Source organism: Jaculus jaculus, chromosome 3 (genome assembly GCF_020740685.1).
Source record: "Jaculus jaculus isolate mJacJac1 chromosome 3, mJacJac1.mat.Y.cur, whole genome shotgun sequence".
Lineage (NCBI taxonomy): Eukaryota > Metazoa > Chordata > Mammalia > Rodentia > Dipodidae > Jaculus > Jaculus jaculus.
The window spans coordinates 183544846-183565746 of NC_059104.1; the positions used below are offsets into that span (position 1 = coordinate 183544846).

The 20901-nt window shown below is 48.6% G+C and overlaps 1 protein-coding gene across 9 annotated transcripts in view; it reads right to left on the reverse strand.

Moving 5' to 3' along the window:
• Plekha7 (pleckstrin homology domain containing A7) overlaps nucleotides 1–20901 on the reverse strand; it is a 212180-nt gene that overhangs the window by 77166 nt on the left and 114113 nt on the right. Inside the window, exon 1 of one of the 9 annotated variants that reach the window (XM_045146618.1) lies at nucleotides 16073–16093. The exons of the other annotated variants lie outside the window; for them this stretch is intronic. The gene's annotated coding sequence lies outside the window, so the exon portion shown is untranslated. Of the gene's footprint in view, nucleotides 1–16072; nucleotides 16094–20901 lie in introns of those variants that run through there. 9 annotated transcript variants of the gene reach the window in all.

Below are 20901 nucleotides of genomic sequence, written 5' to 3' on the forward strand. Positions count from 1 at the left end.
TTATGGCATTTTTATACATGTACCTTATTGATGTGGAAGATACTTTTTAAAATTTCTGCATTTGAAATGGCTGAATAATAATATTCTTGCTATGGAGACATAATGCTTTTCTTCACATGACTTTACATACAGTTACCAGGTACCTATTGCCAGGCATTCTTCTAACACAAGATATTTTGGCCACCCCCCAACCCCCATTATAATCACTACATCTTTGAGCCTTTTCTGCAATTCCAATTATTAACTTGGATTAAAGTTGCAAAGGTGGAGTTGCTGGACCAAAGGGCACGGGCATGTTTTTAAAGCTCTTGACACTGGCAGTGAAAAGGCAGCTGCTGTCAGTCAATAGATCGTCTTGGCTTGGTGGTGGTAAAATAGTAGTCCCATCCCTAAACTGAGCACCGAGCCTCTCTGAAGCAAGTACCTAAACCAGCATGGCACTAAGTCAAAAGAGGTCTTCTCAAGCCTGTGAAGTTTTCATTCTAAGCTGGACACGGAGGGCTAGAGTGCCCTGGAGGCTTATCAGCCATCCGGCCAGGCGGCTTGCTCCCGGACCGCACGCTCGGCCACCCCAACACAGCCGGCCTCTCAGCGCTTGGCTCCCATTCCCGGGTGAGCCATGGAATCCCATGATCTCACTTGACAGACAGCAGCCTGAGCTTCCCAGAAAAGGAGATTCCAGGAGAGCACTCAAGACAAGGAGAGAAGCAGCCCCGGCACCTGTTCCAGACACCTCCGCAACACATCCAAGGGTTAGGCTTTATTCATACCTCACTTCTTTTGGGAGTCATTTCTAAGGAACTTGAACATGCAAACCCTAAGCCAGCCTCATTTTCCCCTGGAGGAGAGAACACACTCATCATAAAGAGAACAACACTAAAGTAGTCACTACACCACTATCCTCTATTACCTGCAAAGGGCTTTACAATCTACAAAGCTTTTTACACGTATCTCAGCTACCAACACATCAGCTCGAGAAGCTGGCTGGCAGCACAAGACAACTGGATGAACAAGCGGAACAACCGAGGGCTGTTTCTGAATCCGGCGCTTCCTGCATGATAACCTGACCCCTCACTAGAAATACGGAGGCTGGTTTGTTTCCTGGCATCATCAGCAAGCCCTGAAGACAAACAAGACACCACAGTCACTGCGCAATGACTCTCTCGCCCCTTTGCATCCAGGAACAAAGTCCAGAATGGCAGCTCTTGTGTAGAGCTCCGAAGCCCCCACATAGCCTTTGCTCTCACCAGTACATGGGCTAATAGACCTCTAGTAGACAGGCACTTAGGGAAACTTCTTCGTGCCTGGAGCAGATCCAACGGCCAGCAATCACCCTTTCACACACACTGATCAACCCCAAAGCAACTGCTTGGCTCTCCACCCCCAACTTGCATCCTCTTAAACAAGCCCAGAGTCTTGGGCAAGCGAATAATCTGGAGCTGCAAGGTGGCAGCACTGAATTAAATGCTGCATTCTACCTTTGAAGATATTTCAAAGATGACAAAAATAAATAAATAAATAAGCAGCCGTCATCTGATCGTACCTAGAGACAGCTCCCCACTTCCCAGTGTGTGCGCTGCCCTTGGTGCCAAGCACTGCCTACCCCGGCCCCCTCACCCCGTCTCCTGTGTGGACACTCCCATGGGGATCAGCAGGACAGATAATTTCCATGATATAAGGGAAATGAGGCTCTAGATTACAGGATGGGATTGGAATAACAAACCAGAAAGAAAAAAAGACTCAGCCGGGCACGGTGGCATATTAATCCCAGCACTCAGGAGGCAGGGGTAGGAGGATCGCGATGAATTTGAGGCCACCCTGAGACTACAGAGTGAATTCCAGGTCAGCCTGAGCTAGAAAGAGGCACTACCTCATAAAATAATACACAAATAAATAATAATAATGATAAGACGACACATCCTTTGAGAGAGGAAGTGAACCACAGTGAAATCGCATAATTTCAACATTTTGATCAAATGCTCCCAGCTTGCTAATGGTAGCACTTCTGGCTCAGCACTCTGGACGAAAGGACGAGCCAGGTCCCAGGGTTACTCTAGTCATTCTCCCTCAACACTCAGGAGGACAGGTTAAGAATTGTCACTAAGCCTCAGGGGAGCAAAGTGAGGCCCACACGGGGTAGACAACTCATCCAGAGCTGTAGTCAACAGCTGGGTTCCTTACATACCACCCTCCTGACCTACCTCCACCCTCCAGGCCTGTGCTTGCCCATCACAAGCTGCCTATCAGATCGTGTGAGAGTGCAAGTCCTAGGGCTTCCCTTGTCTCTGCCACCCTCCTCAGCCCAAAGCCCCCAGCCTATTTTATTTCCGGATGCTAAACCCATGAAGCGCCTCATGTCCCATCACGCAGCATTTAGCAGGCCTGTGCGGACACATCTCCTGAAATACCTGCTCGTAAACCCGACTTGCCACCTTGCTCCTCAGTAGAAGAGACATGGTCCGGCTGGCGGCCAGGTGGCGGGTTTCAAGGGGCACAGAAACGCTCCTCCACACAGCAGCTCCTGTTTTTCCTCAGGCTACTGAGAAAGAAATGGGGTGAAGAGCAATCATGCCTTCATTCTCAAATCCCATTCCTCCTCCCTCTGAGAGCAGAGAGGCCCGACAGCCAGCGTCACCTGGAGGGGACCAGGTGGCAGGAAAGGGTAAGCCAAGAGTAACCATGAGTAACCAGGCCATGAGTAACCACCAGGTAAACAGACAAGCACGCCGTCACAGGCCCTGGGCTGGGAAAGATGGGGCTAGGCCCGGCAGAGGGCTGGCAGCACCCACAAGAGACTTGCTAACCGAACCAGCTAGACCAGAGAGAACTGGAGAGCAACTTGAGCTCAACGGAAGGGTTCACTTAACCACCACAGACAGCGCTAGTCAAAATGTCAATGAGTGACAGTTCCTTGGGAGATAAAACTTCCCCTCATGCAGATTTTGACTCTAACGTGAGTGGTGACTGGCCGGCCAGACACGAAGGTTCTGATTGCTGTTTTGGTGGACACTCTGAGCTTAACAGTGCCGATCAGAGCACCCTGATGCAGGTGACATTCTGACCATGGTAGCACTGGCGTACGGACAGTGCGACTGATGTGCTCTGTCAGCATTAGCTCCTATCTGGACCCAGCTATGAGGAGAAGAAACAGCCTGAAAGTCAGAGGGCCCCACCAAGGTTCTGATCAGTATGCTCAGCAGACCTTGCCCTGATGAGCTTCCCGGCCCTCCAAGCAGTCCCAGAACACTGTGGAGATCACCTGCAGGCTCAAGTCACTGCCTCTGAGCTGAGGGACATATCATCATTGCTCTGCATCCGAGGGTCTCAACAAAGCTGAAGACTGTGGGTAACTTAATAATGATCCCAGTTTGCACTCACAACTGGAAAGTGAAATGGCAAGAGCAAGAAATTGCCAGCACCTCTGCATCAGCTCTCCTTTGGGCCCCTCAGTGAAGAGTGGGAGCAGAATCTGTGCTCTTTTTGGTTTATTTTGCTTACCGCTTTTACAAATTTGCTCATTTGGCATAAAGCGTCACTGCTGTTAATGTGCTATTTCTAAGGAGGCTGAGAATCTCACTAAAATGGTCTTTCTAGTTATGCTATTTTGAAGACATCAAGATTTACAGCAGCTCTCTGCACACAGTCTTTCCAGAAACCTAGGAATCAAGCCTGGACAAGCCAGCATGGTCCCCAGCCTCCTCACCAAATGGAAGCAGCGATCTACTTCTCTCAACATCTGCCCTCAGCAGCACATCAGCCCAAGCTCTGGGAGCAGATCTGGGTTCAAATTAAAGGCAAGCCTCCCCAACCCTCGGAGCCATGGACCTTCCATGGCAAATAGGGGACAAAAAATGTCCCCCAAAAGGCTGCTGGGAGGTTAAAATGAAGGAACACACATGAAAGCAACCTTGTATAGAATGCTTAGCATACAGAAGGTGCTCAATGTTTGTTAAACCTTACTGAGCCTCACCTATGGCCATGATTAACAGAACCCAAAACCCCATAAGGCCAATATTCCTCCTCACTTCCTTATCTTCAGGATCCCTATTCCCAAACCCTGAAGTCATCCTCGGTTCTTTCTTTACCTTAATGCCCACGTATGACATATATGCAACTTTTTCTACCTTTTCCCCAAAGATGTTCTGAAATCACCTAACACTTTCCAAATCCACAGCTAGTACCAGCTCAGTGGTCCTCCCTCCCTCTCTTCAGGGTCACATGTATCTTTGGCTGACTCAGAAATCACTATAGAGATAGAAGATAACCTTGAACTTATGCATCACCATGTCTGGTTTATGCAGTGCTGACATCAAACCCCAGACTTTGGGCATGTTCGACAAACACCCTCCCAACTAAGCTACACCCCATGCTCCTCGGTGCTCCTTCTGTTTCCACCTCTCCCTCTGCCTTCACTGGAACCTAGCAGATCCTTTCTAAAAATCGTCTCAAGCCGTGTACGGTGGTACACACCTTTAATCCCAGCACTGGGAAGGCAGAGGTAGGAGGATCGCCATGAGTTGGAGGCCACTCTGAGACTGCACAGTGAGTTCCAGGTCAGCGTGGGCTAGTGTGAAACCCTACCTCGAAAAACAAAAAAAGGTCTCATTTCCTTTTTCATTTTTACTTTTTTTTAATTTATTGTTTATTTTTATTTATTTTTTGAGAGCAACAGACAGACACAGAGAGAGAGAGGCAGATATATATATAGAGAGAATGGGTGCACCAGGGTCTCCAGCCACTGCAAATGAACTCCAGACACGTGCACCCCCTTGTGCATCTGGCTAACGTGGGTCCTGGGGAATTGAGCCTCGAACTGGGGTCCTTAGGCTTCACAGGCAAGTGCTTAATGGCTAAACCATCTTTCCAGCCCTATTTTTATTTTTTAAGGCAGGGTCTTACTCTAGCCCAGGCTGACTTGGACCTCACTCTAGTTCAGATTGGTCTTGAGCTCATGGCAATCCTCCAACTTCAGCATGAGCTACCATGCCATGCTGGATCTTTTAAAAGCAGAATTGGACTACAAAGATGGCTTAGCAGTTAAGGCACTTGCTGGCGAAGCCTAGGGACCCAGGTTTGATTCCCCAGTACCCACGTAAGCCATATGCACATGGTGGCACATGCATGTAGAGTTTGTTTACAGTGGCTGGAGGCCTTGATGTGCCCATTCTCCCTCCCTCCCTCCTCTCTCTGCTTTTTTTCTCTATCAAATAAATAAACAAAAATAAAAAGAAGTAGAACAATGTCACTCTTCTCCATTAAACCCTGGAATAGCACCACACCATGCAAAGTAAAAATAAGCTCTTTACCTTAAATTACAAATCCTAGATGAAAATCTGGGTATAGCTCAGTTGGAAGTGTTTGCCTAGCATACATGAAGCCCTGAAGTCAATACCTAGCATTGGATTAACTGGGCGTGGTGGTGCATACATGTAATCCTAGCACTTGTGAGGTGAAAACACAAATATCAGAACTTCTAGATTACCCCTGGCTACACAGCAAGTTTGAGATCAGCGTGGGCTACGTGAGACTCTGTCGTTTTTTTAAAAAAAGAAAAAAGAAAAATAGGAGGGGTTGAAGAAAGATTGCACATTGGTTAAGATGCTTGCCTGCAAAACTTGGGTTCAATTCCCAGTACCCATGTAAAGCCAGATGCAAATAGTGGCACATGCATCTGGAGTTCTTTTGCAACAGCTGGAGGCCCTGGTGTGCCCATTCATATTCCCTCCCTCCCACCCTCCAAAAAAATTTAAAAATAGGGCCGGGCATGGTGGCACAACCCTTTAATCCCAGCACTTGAGAGGCAGAAGTAGGAGGACAGCTGTGAGTTCAAGGTCAGTCTGGGCTAGAGTGAGACCCTATATCAAAAAACAAACAAAAAAATTATATATATATATATATACATATATATAATTTTATATATATTATATATATTATGTATATGTATATATATATGTATACATACACACACACACACACACACTCACACACACATATACACACATACATACATACAAACATATATCAGGCATTCACTATGGCCCTTGCTTCCTCACATACCATTCTATTTTTTGTGGGGGGCAGGGTTTCAAGGTAGGGTTTCACTCCAGTCCAGGGTGACCTGGAATTCACTATGGAGTCTCAGGGTGGCCTCCAACTCATGGTGATCCTCCTACCTCTGCTTTCCAAGTGCTGGGATTAAAGGCATACACCACCACACTGCCTTTTCCATTCTTTTAAAAAAAATATTTTATTTATTTATTTGAGAGAGAAAGAGGCAGAGAGAGGGAGAAAGAGAGAGAGAGAGAGAGAGGGAGGGAAAAAGTGGCATGTCAGGGCCTCCAGCCACTACAGACAAACTCCAGGTGCATGTGCCACCTTGTGCATCTGATTTACATGGGTACTGGGGAATTGAACCTGGGTCCTTAGGCTTCACAGGCAAATGTCTTAACCACGAAGCCATCTCTCCAGCCCCTCATATAGCATTCTATCCCTCACCAGGCCTCTGCTGTTCCCTGAGACCAAGCCCCTTCCTGCTTAACCCCGCTCTCTGTCTGGACGGCTGCGCTGTCTCCTATGCTCCCGTAGCCGGGGCCTGGCCACTCCGCTCTGGGCAGGGCTGTCGCCGTCTCGGCCCTTCCCAGCAGCCACCTCCCATCCCCCACGTTAGTTAAGAGTAGCTGCGCTTTTTCTCACGTATATGCACGCATGATTACCACTGCTTTCCCTGACTAGCATGTGAACACCAGTGACTCTATCAGCCTGTGGTGGTGTCTGGCTCCCAGGAGGTGCTCAAAAGTATTTGCGGAAAAGCTGGGTGTGGTGGCGCACGCCTTTAATCCCAGCACTTTGGAGGCAGAGATGGGAGGATCGCTGTGAGTTCGAGGCCACTCTGAGACTACATAGTAAATCCCAGGTCAGTCTGAGCTAGAGCAAGACCCTACCTCGAAAAACAGAAAGAAAAAAAAAGAGAGGCTAAGGAGATGCTGCCCTTTGGGTGAGTCTGTGCCTGCAGATGAGGCGGCTAAGCCCTGCATAAACTCGGACTCATCTAACACAAGAACTCAATGGCCACCGGGACGCGGTCGCCTTCTACGGCCAGAGTATGTCATCCGCAGCTCTCCTGAGCTGTGTTATAACACGCTATGGAGAAATGGGACACACACGCACACAAGGTCAATACACTAAGCAGCATCACACGGAGGAAGGACTGCACACATCTGAAAGAAGGAAGTGACCGAGTGGTTACTGGCACACAGGATGGAACCATCTACATCTCCCTGTGTGAACTAGCAGGTCAAGGTGAAGCCCACAGTTGAGGGCAGATGCCACAGTCTCCTGTGTCGCTCTTGGTGCCATTCACAAAGTGTTCACCGACCCCGCTTCCCCACCTGCCCGTCCTAGGTTCCTGGAGGGCATCATAGCTCATGTGTCACCTAAAACAGGAACAGGGATGCTCACAGGGCAGCACTCGGACTGCTGTACAGCCTGGCTGTGAGCACGAGGTCACCTTCAGGGAAGGGCTGTGCAGTCCCCACTGGCACATCACAGAGCCCCGAGGCTCTGATGAAGGATCCTACACTTGTGCTGGGGGCTCCCACCAACCCTGGGAGTGGGGAGCAGTCCAGTGCGGGGCTACCCATCTCACAGCATCTGGCTCAAACCCACACCAAAGTAGGAAGTGACTCGGAGTGCCAAACCATAGGGCCACTGCCAGACACAGACAAAATAGGGCACAAACGGGTCACAACAATGGCTGAGCACCTTGCAAAGAAGAAAGCTTGTCCTTCTCACCCTGGATTTAGCACACTGATGTCTTCTAGCATGACACACAGTTCTCTCTCACAGGGTCTCCCAAGGCTTTCAGATCCACTCAGTAGCCCAACCCATTTGTAATGTTACCTCTTCCAACTCACTAACCCAGCTAAAGCCTGCCTGCTTCCCAAGCCCCTGCTGAACAGGAAGTTTTAATTTGGGGTTCATGTAATCCCAACACACATGAAAAGATTAAAAGAAAATTCTTAGTAGAATGAGGAAATCAAACACAGAGCCCTTCTCCTTTGTGAAGGAAGTCGGTAGAGAAACAAGTAACAAAGCCAGGTTTCAGCTTCCTTAGGGCCTACCAGCAACTCCTCAGCCTCTCTGGGCTGTAGTTCCTTCAACTGTGACTTGAGGAAGGTGGGCCCCCCATCTGGAAAGGCCACACAAAGACCACATGAACCCCAGGCACATCAGATTTGCAGCCTGGAGTTCCAATTCCAGCTCTGCCACATTTACAGCATATGACCTTGAATGAGCTAGTGGCTGCTGGGTTTAATCTGCAAGCGGGGAGATAATTCCAGCCCTGCCAGACCAGACCGCTATGAGGAAGGCACACTGATAAAGGGCAGGCCCCAGGAGACACCTCCGCCCTCGGTGCCTGCTGAGTTGTTCTTTTGCTCTAAAAGTGCGCTCGCTCGGGGTGGTTCTGCCTTGTTGCACGTGGAACTCCAGCATGACCAGCCTGTGACATGACAGGCTCAAGCACACATTCTTCACTGGAGTTAAGGCACAAACCCCAAACTCCGGTTCATTCTATTTAAAGAACTTGCCTGCCAGGCAAAGTGCTTTCAGATCAACTGGCGCCTTCCTTCAGCCACACTCTGTCCTGCACAGGGTCAAAGCCTGTGGCTCAGTACAGGCAGACAGGGCCACACATTCTATTAAGCATTCTGAGGAGATGTGTGTCACTGCAACACAGCCAGGTGGTGTGTGTATTCAGCACATCACTGAGTGGGGCTCCCAGTCTGCAGCACGACAAAGGTGTGTAAGAATCACCCAGGCACTGGTGACATTTTAAGCGCAGAGGATCTGCTCAAACTCCTGCCATCCACCTGCCCCAGGCTGAAATTCAACACGACGAGACTGAAAACACAAAGAACCTCCCCTGACCTCATCTGCCAGCAGAACGTTCCTGTAATAACAAGAGGGAGGTAGAGTCCATGATACTTGCATATTGTTTATTCCCAATTAAAACTGCATTCGTTGTGACCAGCATGCAGGCACTCCTGCCAACTTCCTTTCTCTCAGGGGTTACTAGGCATTCAAATCAGCACACACTGCACACAGTGAGTGCTGACGGACCTGTAGGAACTCACCTGCTCTCTTGCTCTTGCCGGGAACGGCAGCAGACAGACCCTCTCTACTGAGCTCCATATTCTGAAGTATGTCTTTCCCCAGCCACGGCACAGCCTGGTTCGGATCAGACAGGAGGGAAGCCCCAGCCTGCCTCTTTGCTCTCCATTTCCTTTCCGGAGGAGCTGCGTCCAGGTGCCACTTGCTCCTGCTCATTCATTCTCTTCTCCTAGTCCCACACAAACCTGGCACCCAGGCAGGATCGCATTCCAGCCCTGAGTCACGGCCCCCGTGGCCAAGGCCAGCACTGGCTGGCAGTTCTAAACGGCAAGGCAGGTTCTGAGCCTCAGCCCAATTCAATTCTTCGAGACTACAGGATTGGACCCTCCTAGCATCGGGACGTAAGAAACAGCCTAACTTTTAGCCTTGTAGTCAGAATGAACCACTTAGGTTTGCCTAGCCTCACTGGGCTTGAATCAGCTCAAAGCCAAGCCTGTCTTTTGTGGAGAAGGCCAACTCTTTCACACGTCCATATCCTGATAATAATCAACAATTCTTTCAGAACCACTTGGGGTGGCTAAGGCTCTTTCAATACAAATTTAGCCAGGGGGCTCTGGAAAAGAGGACTGAGAAAACAGAAAGAGACTGAGACACAAAAGTCACAGACCACTGGGCATGGCGGCACACACCTTTAATCACAGCACTTGGGAGGCAGAGGTAGGAGGATCACCATGAGTTTGAAACAGCCCTGAGACTACATAGTGAATTCCAGGTCAGCCTGGAGTAAAGTGAGACCCTACCTTGAAAAGAAAACAAACAAAAAAATGCTTTAAAATGAAAGTAGCAATGGCTATACAACATTGAGTGTAATGAGTGACCTGTATACATTGAAGGGGCATTATGGTATGCAAATTATATATCAATAAAAGGTTATTTTCATAAAAAAAAGTCACAGACCAACAGTGTGGCTTTTTGCATTGCAGCCTACAAAGGTCTACTGAACACAGTGTCGATGACCACCGAGATAGAAGCTCGAGGAGAGGCACGCCTCACTGCTGTGTTCCAAGGCTGAGCATGATGCTGACACAAAGTCGGTAAGCAATTAATATATTCACTGAGTAAAAAAAGGGGGAATGGGTGTTTTTCAGGCATGGTGCTTGCCACACACACCTGTAATCCCAATATTTAGACGGCTGAAGCAGGATTGACACAAGTTTGAGGCCATCCTGGACTATAAGGTGAGATCCTATCTATCTCAAAAACAGAACAAAAGGGCTGGAGCGATGCCTTAGCAGTTAAGGCGCTGCCTGGAAAGCCTAAGGATCCTTGTTCCACTCCCCAGATGCCAGACACACAAGGTGACACAGAGTGCAAGGTCGCACACGCACACAAGATGACACATGTGTCTGCAGCTTCACTGTAGTGGCTGGAGGCCCTGGCACACTAATTCTCTCTTTCTCTCATTAAAAAAAAAAAAAGGCCAGGGCTGGAGAGATGGCTTAGTAGTTAAGGCGTTTGCCTACAAAACCAAAGGATCCCGGTTCGATCCTCCACGACCCACATAAGCCAGATGTACAAGGTGGCACATGCATCTGGAGTTCGTTTGCAGTGGCTGGAGGCCCTGTCAGGTTCATTCTCTCTCTCTAATTAATAAATTTAAAAATTTTACAATTCTTTAAGGCAGCTGGCGAGAGAGCTCAGTATATAAAGTACCTGTCTTGCAAATCTGAGTATCTGAGTACAGACTCTCAGGCCCTACATAAAAAAAGCCAAAAGCAGCCAGGCATGGTGGCACACACCTTTAATCCCAACGCTTGGGATAGGAGCACTGCTGTTGAGTTCAAGGCCACCCTGAGACTATGTAGTGAGTTCCAGATCAGCCTGAGCTAGAGTGAGACCCTACCTTGAAAAGCAGCCCCCCCACCAAAAAAAAGGGAAAAGCTGCAGACAGGCGTTTATAATCACTGTACACCTGTGTCCATAAGGGAGGTGGTGAATTTCCCAGAAGCTGTGAAGAGCAACAAGAGACCCTGCATCAAGTGAGGTGGAAGGCAAGGACAGACGACAGAGTTTCCTCTGACCTCCAGATGCACATCATGACATGCGCACACCTGCACTCACTCACATACACACACCAACTTTTTAAAATTTTTATTTATTTGAGAGAGCGAGAGAGAAAGAGGCAGACAGACAGAGAAAGAGAACGGGCACACCAGGGCCTCCAGCAACTGCAAATGAACTCCAGACGCATGCGCCCCCTTGTGCATCTGGCTTACATGGGTCCTGGGGAATCAAACTAAGGTCCTTTGGCTTTGCAGGCGAATGCCTTAACCACTAAGCCATCACCCCAGTCCCACCATTTTTTTTTTAATGTTATTTAAGGGGATGGAGAGATGGCTTAATGGTTAAGGAGCTTGCTGACCAAACCAAAGGACCACTGTTCAATTCCCCAGGACTCATGTAAACTCCCCACCCCCGCCAACCGCCCATGTCTTAAATAAATAAGTAAATAAAGAAACAAACAAATTTAAGTCAGCAAGAGGGACTTGGGGGTGATGATTCAACAGTTACAGACACTTTCTTGTAAAGCCTGAGGCCTAGGTTCAGTTCCCCAGCAGCTACATAAAGCCAGATGCACAAAGTGGCATATATGTTATTTGCAAGAGGCCCTGGTGCCCCATATTCATTTGTTTATTCATTCTCTCCCTCTCTCTCTCAAATAAATAATACTTAAAAATAAATAAAACTGAAAATAGAAAATTTTTCCTTCTCAAAAAAAAAAAAAAACTTCCCGGCAGCCAATGTTGCCCTTAGATGTCCCTGCTGGGCTATCGCAGAGCTAAACCCACACGATCAAACCCTTCAACACAATGAAACATCTAGAAAGGCATCACCCGCAGTGCCACCCAGAAAGAATCCAGGAAAAGGTATCAGCGGTTGAAGAAGAACTCAGACAGCAAGCAGGGGGCCCAGGGACAGACAAACACCGACCTGACCAGGTACCGCCTAGGGCAAAAATCACACACTGAACGTGACATGTGGACCATCAGCTGAGTCCAGCCCTTAACAGCCCGGTCAGATAAGGAACTTGCTCCAGAAACAACAGGAAAAAAAAATCTGCCAACATCCTTTAAAAGTAATTGCCTTAGCTGCGTGTTCAGGAAGAGTTCTTAATTACCAGATCATCAGACCTGAGGGAACTTGTGTTTCTTGTCCTCAGCAATGACATGTGGCATCAGTATATACACTCAGTCATTCATTCAAAGTAATACTTAGATTCCAATCCTTCTCTGCAGGTGAGTAATGGAGAGAAGGAGGGGTGTGTAAACTCAGCCTCCATCCTCCCAAAGGTGAACAAAAGGACAGTGTTTCAGATTTTCAGATTCAGGAATGATAATCTTACTCAAGAGCAACAAATTTTCAAAGTTTATGAAATCCATTTAAGACGTGATTGTCTCACCAGGGTAACCCTTGCTTTTTGCTTTCCAGAAATTACAATAGTAAGAGTTTACATGAAAATGACTCAGACTGGCCTCATCCAATCTCTGTCTTCTGTAGATAAGGAAACTGGGGCCTGAAGTCACAGCTATTACTGAACCATAAATTAACAGGTTTCTGAAAACAAGGATTAAGGGGAAATATCACATACTGTTTTAACATTAACTTCCTGCCTTAAACAAAATTCATCTTCCGGTGACTTGTTTCCACTCATAACCACACACGCACATTTTAGAAGTGGAAATCCCTGTGTCCAGCCCGAAGTCCTCACGCAGAAACCCAGTGTGACCGGTCTGGACCGCAGGGACCTGCCAGCACACACACGGGAAGCCACAGGAGGGTGAGGCTAAGGAGTGACGCATGCAGAGCAAGGAGCGCAGCAGTCACGGAAGGCATCAGAGGGGCACAGCCAACCCTGGGGACACCTTCACTTTGGGCTTCTGACTAGAACCCTCGTGGAATGAAGCTCTGGAGCCATGGGGTGTGTGGTATTGGTCCTGGCAGCCCCAGGGAACAGCGTCCGTAGGGGCGAGAGCTTGGCCAGCCCGCAGTGTGGACAGGCTGTCACATGGCCTGCCAGGCCTGCGCTCAATACTAAGAGTCCAAAACCAGGGACTGAACTGACCAGACCCCGTCCGGATACTGTGTCCATGCACTGCTACGCCTCACCTGTTGGCTCCAACGCTGCAGCAAGCCTGGGTGAGTCAGACCAGGACTGTGAAAGACTCGGGTCTGGCACCCACGACACTAGAGTTTGTGGCCTGGGAAGACTCGAGGCGCAGGGCTGACAAAGAGAATGGACAGGTGATGCTCATGCCACTGCCCACACACTGCTTTTTGTGGGCACTAAATAAACTTTTCTTTACATGACATGCGTTTTTTAAAGTGGGAGAGGGGCAGGGATACATTTGATTTGTTCATTCTTCAAGGAATTGAGTCTCAACAATGTCACAGAGGGGTCTCTGATCATCACACTGGCTAGATGCCTCCTACTGGTGGATGTTTTTAAGCCCAAGCCAAAATAAAAAAACAACCTGGCAAGGATGAGGGTAATGCAAGAATGCAGACTCCAGGCTGCTATGTGCCAAGGTGGCCATATGCTCCTCTCCAGTTCTGTGAGGCTACAAGTCCATGAAACACAGCACTTGGCAATGATGTGAGATGAAAGATGTCTGGAACACACAGGCTCCTGAGCATGAAGAAAGAGCTGTGATGGGTGAGCTGAGCCAAGCTGTGTTCAGGGCAATGGGGCCTGGCAGCATGAGCAGGTGCTTACAACCCTTCCAACGACCCCATCTTAGGTCTCTGAAGCCCTTTCTCACAGGAGGCACATGCTGACGTGGTCAATATCTATCATGTGTTCTTATTTGTCTTTAAAAGTAAACAACAAGCATTTATTTCTCAAGTCCCAGAGGCTAGGAAGTCCAACATCACAGTGTGGGCACAGCCAGCGTCCAGTGAGGGCCTGCTCCTTGTGGTCAACACCTTCTTCCTGTTTCCTCCAGTGGCAGAAGGGGTAGATGCACTCTCCAGAGCCTCTTTTTTGTTTCAATCACTTAGCATTTTATTTATCAATTTATTTCTTTTGAAGTAGCCTTGTAGCCAAGGCTAGTCTGGAACTATGTAGCCCAAACTGACCTCAAATTCCAAGTCTTGTTTCAGCCTCCCAAGTGCTGGACTGCAGGCATGAGCCACCACATCTGGCTAAGTAGAACTTTTTTGGTACTGGGGAATTGAACCTGGGTCCTGTGGCTTTGCAGGCAAAAGCCTTAACCACTAAGTCATCTCTCTAGCCCTAAGTAGAACTTTCTTTGGGGGATTACTATTCCCACTTGTGAAGGTTCTGTCCTACCTGTTTTTCTCTTCTTGATTACAAAACTTTCCTGCCCCAGTGCGGACAGGAACCATCAACCTGCCACTAGGACGACATACACATGTTCTGACTATCTACCATTGTGACCACTGGAGATGTTCACATAAATGCTCTAGTGGCCCTCTTCAACATGAGGAGGGATCAGAATATCTTGGGAAATAAACTTTAAGGAGCGGAGGGTGGGGGGAGCGCACCTGCTCAAGATTGTATGTCTTAGAGAAACCCAGATCCAGAAATCAAACTTCTCTGCTCTCCTATGCTGTTCCCTGTGCACCCTGCTGTGGGTGTTTAACTCACTCAAGTAAATGGGGTGGGCAAGTGAGAGAAGGCATTTGCAGAACACGGGGAGCCCCTCCAGCCTTCTCACCCTGGCACCGTCCTCTAAGGGAATGCTCTCTGGATTCCTTTACTCTCAGTGTCACATCTCCACACTGTTGGGGCTGAGAAACCTGGGACAGGGATGCGATTGCTCCCCAGAATCCACAGTCCTCTTGCAGCAGGTGGGAGCAGCAGTGCAGAAGCAGCCAAGCAGACGCAGAAGTGGGCCACACAGCTCACTACTGCCTCACAGTGAGCTGCTAACTCCCACCTTCAGCTCTTCACTCCACAAACCAGGCTGCACTGGAAAGAAACAGAGCACAGATCTAAGGGCTCGCTGTGCCCAGAGCCCAGGGGACATGCAGGAGGAATGAAAGCACAGGGTCTTTGTACTGTCAGAGTGTAGGAGGTAAAGTAGCTGGGCCACATTCCAGTGGGAGGAGCCGCCTGCAAGTTTCTCCCTATTGTTTCGCCCTCAAGATGGTCCCAGAGATCAAATTACCCAACATTCTTTAACCTAGCCTGCCAGGACCTCTGGCTTGGCAGAGCCTCTGATTACTAACTGTCCCTTCCAAGGGTCTACTAGCTATGGTATTAACAACATAGGGACAGCCCAAGGCTCAGCATCCCTGAGGACCTAAGGACCCCAGAGCTGAGGGGAAGGACTCCATACATGCAAGCAGGAAGGGGCTCTCTACCTATGTGGGATGGCTTCATATCCCCCACCCACACCAGTTTCCTGCTCAATTTCCCAGTTGTGCTCATTCAGGAAAGGAGTCCCAGCCTAAGCAGCACAGCAGGAAAAAGGTGCCTCACCCACAGGACCCCAAGTACCCGGGGTTTCCAAAACGCACTCCACAAGCCCACAGGAAACCCTCCACGCGCCTTACTGGTTTAACAGCAGTATTTCTGTCCTTTCTTTTTTTTTTTTTTTAATTAGAGTATGATTGATGAGTATCTCATGGAGCTTTTTTATATATAATTTTATTTACTTGGAAGGAGTCAGAGAGCAAGACTGAGAGTGGGCACAGCAGGGCCTGGTGCCACTGCAAACGAGCTCCAGACGCGTGCAGCGCTTAGTGCATCGGGCTTATGTAGGTGCTGAAGAACTGCACCCAGGCCTTCGGGCTTTGCAAGGAAGTGACTTCAGTTGCTAAACCATCTCTTTAGCCCCTTTGTTTGGCTTTTGCAGAGGGCCAGGCAGGACTAGAGAGGAAAGGGCGCAAAGGAGAGGCATGGCCAGGCAACAAGGGAAGTAAGGTTCGAGCCTACCTGGCTTCTTAACTCCACTCCAATACTGTGTTCGCTTTGCAGAAAATCTCAGTGGTGCCTGGCAGCAAGGAGGTGACTGGAATGATAAGATGTACTTTCTTGTTGGGGTCTATTCTCCCTTAAGACAACCTACCAGTACCCACATTCCCAGCAGAGGGCCCATCATGCCAGTGTATCCAGACCCTCCCACACCCTCTCCCCCTTGCACACACAGCCAAAATTCGTGCTTGAAGCTGGACATGGACACCAACAACAAGAAGATATACATGGCAGAAACTTCAGCAAACCCATTCTATTCTATGTTATGTATCACAATGCCTGCAGGCACCATCTCGTACATTACAACCCTGGAAGCATCATGCCCTCCACTCCAGTTTACACATGGCAAAGCAAGGTCAGAACCAAGAAGAGATCGGTGTAAGAGCACACAGCTAGAGAGGGCGCAGCCAGGATTCACACCCAGGCCTTGGACACCAGGGATCAAGGTTGTACTATTCCCTATGAAAAGACAAGGCGGAAACAAGGAAACATCTCTGCAGAGGATATGGGCGTTAAGTATTCTTACTACATGCCCTGCCCTCTATAAATTAACCCCTAGCCTTCTGGAAGGGAGGCTGGCTGGAAGCCAGAATGCTGGAGGCCAGAACTCTCTGGTAGTCGCGCGCCAGCAGGAACTACTCCTACCCCGGAAGACAGTCAGGTAGGAAAGGTGAGCACAGAGCACCCGTGGCTGCACATCCGCACCCCGGACCACACATGGAAACTGCAGCTTCCTGATGCACACCAATTCCCCAGCGCCACACTGTGTCGGCAGGGAGGGACGCAGCCGGCAGAGCAGTGAATAGCTTTCTCTGCCAGTGATGGGATCTGATGCATGTTAAATGTCTCCCTGCAACTCAAGTGTAATCAGTGAACCAAGTATGCAGAGGTTGCCAAGGAAATATCTGCCACTGCAGAGAAGTGAATCATGAAGAGGTATCCTTACTAATGCGCCAGAGGAAGTGATAGTAACAGCCCAGTCAGTGAGACGCTAGGGCACAATGGCCACAAAGTAGGGCCATAAAAATGAGCAAAATCATGGCCAGGCGTGGTGGCACACGCCCTTAATCCCAGTACTCAGAAGGCAGAGGTAGGAGGATCGCCATGAGTTCAAGGCCACCCTGAGACTACATAGTGAATTCTAGGTCAGCCTGGGCTAGGGTGAGACCCTACCTCGGAAAACCAAAAGAAAAAAAAAAAAAGAACAAAATCACCACTTCCCAGCCTCATCTAGGCACTAGTTGAGCCAAGAAGAAAATTGGCTAAAAATGATTTAAAAAAGAAACTTTGGGGAATGGGGAGATGCTCAGTCAGAAAAGTGCTTGCCACGCAAGCATGAGGAACTGTCTCTGCACCCAACTACCTACTCCCAGTTCACTTCCTAGAACCCTCCCAACAGCCCCCTGAACAAGTCCTAAACTCAGAGATTGCACCTCTACATGCCATACCAGCATCCAGCAGCTCTTGTGCCCTTCCAGATAAAACTTCCGCTCAGCTTAGTGACAATGTCTACTGTCTGCTCCTGGCCTTTTTGGTCAGCACTCCAGCAAAGGGACCCAGGATCCAATGGGATGCAGCATTTTTGCACACTCTGTTCTCTTGTCTTAAAAGCTGTAACTCTCTCAGTTTCTATATGTGCTTTAAAACAAGAGCAAGAAGCCAGGCATGGTGGCACATGCCTGCAATACTGCACTTGGGAGGTAAAGGTAGAAGGATTAGGAGAAGTCCAAGGCCACTCATCAACTACATAGCAAGTTCAGGGTCATCCTGGAATACATGAGACCCTATCTCCAAAAAAACAAAAAAGACAGTTAAGTGAAGAGGGAAGGAGTTGAGATTGGAACCAAGTTCACTGACAGCAAGTCCTTTGTTCTTTGCCACACCTCCAGTGTACATGAAAGGTCACAGGGCAGACTTCCAGGTGTGGTGGGAGATGCCATACCCTTTCTTCTACAAACAGACCTCTCTGAACATGCCATCACTTCCCTCAGCTCCATGCTCCCCCATTTCCTTTCTCACATCCCAATCTTACTGACAGAAACCCCAAATCCAGCCCATGAGCCTGCCCTTACTGAAACAACCCCTCTCTGCTGGCATGCAGTGTGGCTCCAGTGTGCAGAGCGACGGCAGAGGCCTGCAACGCGTGGCAGCATTCAAAGTTGCCGTGCATTAAGTCCACCCGGCTCTGAGTGGGCTGTCCTACAGAGAGACATGCCAGGAAAAGCTTCTGAGGGCTTTCAAGGGGACAGGCCACGGGGTAGTGGCACCATCTGCCCCCTTATGACATGGAAAAGGCTGGTAGTTCCCAATTGCTCTCTGCGAGTTCTCCTGGGCACCTCATATATGCCATTTTGCTTCAGGAACGCACAGCGATTTTCTAATTTTCTAATGGGGTTTCAGATTTGTGCCTACAGCCACAGCCAAGGCTGCAGCGGAGGGCCTTCCACATGCACACATGGAAAGTTAAAGGGCGATTAAGGAAATGTGCAGTTTGCTAGTGCAAGCCTCTCAGGGGGTGAGGAAAATGACAAATGCTCATTTCAGGGCTCAGGGTGGCAATCACTACCCACTTCCATAGAGTACTCAGATATCACCATGACAACCACCACTGGCTTCCTTCCTCTGTGGCAAAGACAATGGAAATTATAATTAAGGCCATTTTTTTCCTGACCATTGGAAGAAAACATCCATGAAATGTTACCGAGAAATACATGACCAGGAACATTTCTAAAATTCAAAAAATATTTTCACTGCATTTCTGGCAGTCACATGAGCTGCTCCTACATCCCCAAAGCCCCATCTCAGACCCGCTCAACAACTCTGGTTTTATAGATCTCATAAATTCTGACTTGTCTGGATATTTTATCATGAACATTATAAAACTAGGTAAACATTCCAATTTAATTTTCTGGCCATGATTGAGAGTGGGATTTTAGTCATTTTATTTCGGTCATAAAATTCAATAGGTCTGGTATGTTTTCAGAAAGTAGATTTTACGAACTCTGGCTTGAGCGCTCAGTGACTCTGGGCAGAAACAGATGTCTAGTCTGAAAACCTGGGTTGTCCGCTGTGTGGTCCTAGGCTACTTACTCCATTTCTGAGACAGAACTTCCTCATCTATGAACAGATGTAGTAATATAGCCTACTTTGAAGCACTTCAATGCCAAGCAATATGACTTGACATGGCAGCCTCTTGCCCAGTCCAGAGTCAGCTATCAAAACTAGCAACAAATATTATCACTCAGCCTGATTAGTTCCCAAAGAATACAAAAGGCCCTGTCCACTGTCCCTAGGGATTGTCTCTGGCATGTGTGGGCTCCTGACACTTCTCAGCTGGACTACCGCAACAGCTCCCAAGTGGCACCCTTGCTTCTGTACCCTTTCTCCAGCTCCAGGTCCTCCTGACCACCGTCACATACTTGAACACTGCACCTACGCCATACCCTTTGGTCTGAAGGAATTCCCCACTTCCAGGAAAACTGGGGCTTTACTGAAAAGCAGTTGTAAAGGGTTAGAAAGGGCCTGGCATGATAGCACAGACCTTTAGTTCCAGCACTCTGGAGGCTGAGGTAGGAGGGTTGCTTGGCATTTGAAGCCAGCCTGAGTCTACATAGTGAATTCCAGGCCACTGTGGGCTACAGCAAGACCCTACTTCAAAAAAAAAAAAAGAGAGAGAGAGACAGACAGACACACATTGGTTCTTCTGTAAATTAATCTGTAAGCTTGATGAGAAACCAACCACAGCCTCACAGGAATTTTTGTGGATCCTTGTAAATCAGTCTTAAAATGGAAGAACAGAAGACCTAAGACAGCCAGAACACTTCCATCCCTTCAGAAACCTCCACTGGACAGGGCTACTCTCAAGTAAATGGGTTTTTGTTTCAGTGGGTTTTACTTCAGGGACATAAACTAAAATTTAGCACAATCCTGGGCAGGCAGAAAATATTTTAGTCCCACTAAGTGGCCTCTAACTGGGAGTGAGGAACCTAAGGAACTGCTTCTTCCAACCCAGAGTAGGAACTGGGCAGGAAAACAGAAGCAAAGAAAAGCGGACTGGGAAAAGGGTGACAATGCCGCCAGGTCCTGTTGGGTTTCAGGCACTGTGAGAGGTGCTGTCCATGTGGTTTGTATCTGACATTCACACCATTATCTATTGAAAATGAGGAAGATCTTAAGAAAGTTGGCTTTTGTCTAAGGCCTAAGTGGTAAGGACAGGGACCAAGCTTAGCTCTGAGTCCCCACGAGCAGGGAGCCCTGGGCCAGGGACACTCAGAGAAGTGCTGGCCGCTCAGTGGGTGAAGTATGGGGAGCAGGCACTCAGCGGGGCTGCCCACTCCTCCCGATGAGGGCACAGGGACCTTACTTGCAGACAGACCCCCATGCACACAGTGAATGGGAAGGCCTTAAATCCCACAGCATGTTGCCATCAAGCCCAACAAAGCAGGCCAGGCTCCAAGCTGCCACCTTACCATGTAACAAGGACACTCCACATTTACAGTCTCATGGGTGGTAAGTCCTCTGCTCTGCTCTCATCACAGGGCAGCAAAGTATGCCCTCAACATACAGTTGAATCTCAATGAACTTCACTTTACTGAACCACTAGACAAAAAAAAAATACACAACATGGTCCATCCTGCCCTTAGCCAGGGTGGAAGGGAGAGGCCTAGGGAATTCTCCCTCTGTTAAGGCCTGGTAACTTTCAGGAGGTGTTTTACTAGGCTACAAGTAGACTACGGAATGCTGGCTCAAGCAATCAGACTTGGGACAGTAAAATGAACAAATTACCTAAG